Consider the following 5,079-nt stretch of genomic DNA (forward strand, 5'->3'; position numbering starts at 1 on the left):
CTTTCAATATGCAAATGTCGTCAAACAAAGGATGGATTTTTATTTGAATGTGTGGAAACCCCGTAAGGAAATGACTAGTAGAACAACAGATATAGTGCTGAAACCTATTAAATCTATTTAAAGCTGCTGTGAAAGGCAAGGATGTAACCAAATCTCAGTGTACTTCACACACTGCCATTTGGGCTGTCGGTATCTTCAAACGTGAGTTTTAATGTGTTCTACATGGACCCATTCCTGCTCCAGTTTGTGAAACACATTACTGTGCAGATGACCTGAGATTTAAATGCTTTTCTCTGAAATCAATAAAAAGATAAAAAATGATTAGAATTTCTGTTTTCTCACTTGCATTTACACGACTATACACAACGTTATATGCAAACCTTTGTGGAGTTAAATTGACTTAATTTTCACCTCTACCTTTTTGGATGTTTTTCTAGATCCATGACATTTCCATTGTTTTCTACAATTTACTTGGGCCTGCTCTCAGTATTGTAGGAGAGGGGGGCAAGGTGGAAAAAGTAACAATTATTTTCAAGGTACAGTACAGTGTCTACATATACATTTACCTATACTACAGACAGCTGTACATGTGCTGTGCTATAAATACATTCTATAAGGATACTACACAGATAAATATGTTAATCCTCTGTTTTACATTTATTTTTTATAACAGGGATATTAAATTCTATCGATGAGTCCACCTTGCAGAATACCCAGAGAAAATCAGCCCATTTAAGTATAATTTTATTATAATTGTGCCCTTGGAGAAAATAATGCATAAATTATATAAAGTCAATATGATCGCACACTATTGACGACAGATAGTCCAAATTGGAATAATTTAATTTAGAGCAGCATGTCGCCCGGTCGGCCACCAGAGGCCGATATTTACCCATGTATGGAGAGCAGCTCTCCCACTCCTGTCATGTTTGCATTGAGCAGAGACTCCGGTGCATGTGCGAAAGTAAAACCTCTCCGGATTGGCTCTGGCTCGTACGCGGCCATCTTATGCACTCTGTCAATATAAGGACTTTAGACACGAATCCATGATTTGATCAGCCGCTCTCTGGGGCTAGTTGGGGGCGGCGCCGCACCGAAAGCACTCTCACTGGGGGAACCGAATTGTAATTTTACCTGGAAAGGCAAAATTGTGGCAAACGGTCGGTGCCAATCAGAGAGGAGGTCACTGATATGCAAATGAGGTGTTATCACAGTCACGTCAGCAGCAGCGGTAGAGCCGCTGTGCCGTGGTCGCCAGCAGGAGTAGAACTAACAACACAGTCACAACTTCGCCGATAACACTGTCCCTACATTGACGTCTGGAGTTGCACTTTTGGGTTCGTTTCGGGTAAGAATTAACACTTCTTTTGTGGATTTTTTGATAGATGTTTCGGACTCGAGGGGTTCCGTTTCATTCAGGCAAAGAGCTGTCAAATTTCTGACAGTGAGTCAGTGGGGCTCGCCTCAGCTGTCTGGTGACACACCGCTTCGCTGAGTGTGTATCTTCCCGGCAGAAATAAGACCGTTGACTTGCCAAACTTGCCCGCACTAGTTTCCCGTAAGTTCCCACAGCAAATGCCATCGTACTTTACGACAGTTTGTCGGGTAAACGAAAATGCGTGTAGCTCCAAAGTAGTCCTCCGTGGTTCGTGGTCACGGTGGTCCTGAACTGACAGCGACTAGCCGGGCTCAGTCGGCACCGCACTTGTATGTGGCCGCGGTGAGCGCATTCCCAGTTCGTTGGCAGCCTTCATAGAAATGAAAACGAAACCCGGTCGAGGATAACTGTGTGGTTGTATTATCATGGTAACCAGCACTGTCGACCTCTCCATCCATCTTCGGCCTCCTCCCCCCTCCTCCTCCTCCTCCCCCCCCTCCCCCTTCCTTCGTAGGAAGCGTCACGACACCTCTTGAATCCCGTGGCTTCCCAAGTGGAGGTTTGTCTGGGAGCACGTGCGACCCGTCTCAACAACCCCGGGTTATAAAATCAGATGTCCCACGTGCATTAATTTAGTTTCCACTTGGCGAGCAGTTGTGCTTAAAGTAGCGCAACACATTGCTGGCTTATCAAACACCGCGCTCTCAGGAGCTGGAGCCATTGCTGGGTCGAAGATGAAGAGGATGCTGCTGACTTCAGAGGTGAACCCCGGTGTCTGTTTAATGGAAGCTCCTTCCCAAAGCTTTGAGAACACGACGAACGCGTTGCCGAGTCTTACACGATAACATTGGAACAACTAACTTAGCTAAACAATTTAAAAGTACTACATGAAATGCGCCTTCAGTTACAGCCATACTTTTCTTTTCTTTTTTATCCCAGTGGCTAACTTTAGGCGTTTCAGGCTTCGTGTAACGTTACCGCAATCTTAAGGTTGTCTTTGCTACAACTTGTTGGTTTTTCGGCTGTTTGTCGGAGGTGCGTAGAAGTGGCCATTTGTATGACATCGGTCCCGGGATTCAATGGCGACCTCGGGACAGTTATGTACACAGTTGTTGTTGATATTAGGCGTGAGTTGCACGTGCTGTATGGTGCTCGTAACGTCATAATTATGAAGGAAACAGCTGGAAGGCGACCAAGGCTTTGGGGGACCGGTCTGTGCCTCAGGGCCCGATGGAGGAGGGGCTGTTTAGCAGTGGCTTGGCTAGCAGCTTCAGGAATATGCCGCATGGATTGAGGGCACATGGGAAAGATGGTCTAAACGTGTATTATTTTTCTTTTCTAGTCTTAAGAGATTATCCGTCCGTTTTCATATGGTGTGTGTACTGTTTTACTGTTGTAAATCCAGCTTGAGTGGAAGGCTTACTTCACCTCAGCCTTCAACCGGGATGTTCTTCTCAGATTTACTTTGAATGTCAACAACAAGGTAATATTTGCCAAAGTGCTGGAGATCATTTTACATGTTCATCACATACCTTTTGTGTGTGTGTGTGTGTGTGTGTGTGTCCATTAAGTGAACGCAGCTCATACATTGTCTTTTACACAAACACAAACCCAATAGTGTCACCCAGAATGATTACTGCACATCTTAAGTTAGTATCAATATCATTAGAAACCAGAGTACAAAACTCTTTAGATAGCTTTAAACCCCCTTTACTCGGGTTAGAGATGGTGTAATTATCACTACTGTACTGAAATTGCTGAGCCGTGGCACATTTTCCTCTCAATTCTTCTTCTAGCAGTGTTGTCTTCTCTTCTTAGGAAGTGATTTCACATGCCTCCTGATTCGCCATGATTCCCCCAATAAACAGCATAGTAAACAAAGCACTGGAGCGAACATGGAGTTAAAAGCACAACCCACAACTGAAAACAGGAATGGCTTCATGCCTGTGTGGATCGTGGACGGTAGTCGCTGGGGGAGCGATACTGTCTGTGTCATGTGCCTGGTTCCATAGAGGGAACTGTATGCAGTGATATAACAATAAACTACTTTGAGTACTTTTCTAGCCGGGTTTAGGCTTTATAATTATAATTTGAGCTGTTTAACCACATTCTGAATGGACTGCTGGAAATAAAACAGTACTGCAAATTAATAAGTGTCAGGTGTGAACTAAGGGTGATGCACAGCACTCAGATTTATTCAGTAGCTTCTATAGCCTGGCCCGGGTCCTCAACAGAATAGAACAGATATATAAATTATTCTGGTTTAATATTCTGCCTGTATAACACTGAAAATGAGTTACAATGTAAATGATTGGGTTAAAATAAAATAAACATATTTTAAGTCTAATAACAGCTCAGCTTGAGTACAAAATGTATGTGATTATGAGATAAGTCTGAACACTTGAACAATCACAGGTGTGACAAATTATTCAATTATTGACTAAAATCATAATTTATTTAACAGACTTCATGAACCAACTCACAAGCTGCCACTCAGCCACAGAACACCGGTATGGAAACGGGCCGGCGCAGTGATGCAGTGCTCAGCAGAAGGGTCTGACCTGCTGGCTGGCCGGCTCTCTGTGCAGTTTGAATGTTGTGCCTGGGCCTGAATGGGCTTTCTCTAGGTGCGTTAGTTTCTGCTCACAATCCAAACACATTCAGGCTACATGTAGGTTTATTGGTGACTCAAGAACGGTTGTTGGCAGCCTGTCCAGCTGTGCGAAATGACCAAAATATCATATCCCGATATAGATAATTTCATATCCAGATAATGATACCTATAATAATTAAATGAATAAATAGTTCATATATAGTTAGCGCTATTAGAAAAGGCATATTTCTTATTGCATTTTGAATATACTTGACAAATAAAAGGCATTCACATTTGTTTTCCTTGTTTTATTTTAAACCTTTCTGCAACCTTAACTGTTATTCGTGCGGTGCCTAAAGGACACAAAGTGTTGTCCAAATGACAGTTAATATTGCCTTAAAATCTGATTTGTGACACAACAAAATAAACAATAGAGCAAAATGTGAAACAATAGACATTTTTTTATCATCACAAAATATATACATATTTCACAGCTCTATGTCCAGGGTTTACTTGCCTCTCAGCGTCAGCTGGAAAAAGGCTCCCGGTCCAAGAACCAATGGTGATACAGATTTGTAGTTTAATATGGACCAATCAGACCACCTAGGCATATTTAAATGTTCAAAAGTTTGAATCTGAATTTGTACAAATGAATTCATGTTGAGACTGGTGATTTGTATTAGGATTTAGGGATATTTAGCCATGAATAAAACACAGCAGTGACCTCAAACTGTACGTCTGCACTGGGCCTCATGTCCATTGTTATGTCCAGTGTTATTTATGTAGTCATATTACTTGCTTTCAAAGTCATTTTGAGTGATTTATGACCAACAACCAGTGTATTCAAGAGAATGGTATACCAGGAAAAAAAAATAAAAATTCCACTGATCAGCCTGTCATTTGAAATATATATATTATATTCATATTGCTATTGAAAAAAAAATACGTATCTCAACAAGGTAGACTGAGATACTAAAGTAATGTCTGTGCCTGCGTGCATAGCAAGTCAGCATATAATGACTGACCTGGGTAAGCTTCTGTCATCTTCCGCTGGTCTGTGGTTGCAGAACACACACACACACACATACATTCTCTCTCTCTCTCTCTC

At 42.1% G+C, this 5,079-nt stretch overlaps 2 protein-coding genes across 5 annotated transcripts in view; both read left to right on the forward strand.

Annotated features, from left to right (window-relative positions):
• Positions 1-321, forward strand: part of aktip (akt interacting protein) — a gene marked incomplete in the record, with an annotated part of 7,392 nt that extends 7,071 nt beyond the window's left edge. For both annotated transcript variants that reach the window (XM_035682440.1, XM_035682441.1), the window contains 1 exon segment: positions 1-321.
• Positions 322-1,191: 870 nt separating this feature from the next.
• chd9 (chromodomain helicase DNA binding protein 9) overlaps positions 1,192-5,079 on the forward strand; it is a 65,325-nt gene continuing 61,437 nt past the window's right edge. For 2 of the 3 annotated variants that reach the window (XM_035682102.1, XM_035682099.1), the window contains exon 1: positions 1,192-1,348. The gene's annotated coding sequence lies outside the window, so the exon portion shown is untranslated. Of the gene's footprint in view, positions 1,349-1,949; positions 2,140-5,079 lie in introns of those variants that run through there. The other variant, XM_035682100.1, reaches the window with a different exon arrangement.

This window comes from Morone saxatilis, unplaced genomic scaffold (genome assembly GCF_004916995.1).
Source record: "Morone saxatilis isolate NCDOM2014 unplaced genomic scaffold, NCSU_SB_2.0 Contig11, whole genome shotgun sequence".
Taxonomy (NCBI): domain Eukaryota; kingdom Metazoa; phylum Chordata; class Actinopteri; family Moronidae; genus Morone; species Morone saxatilis.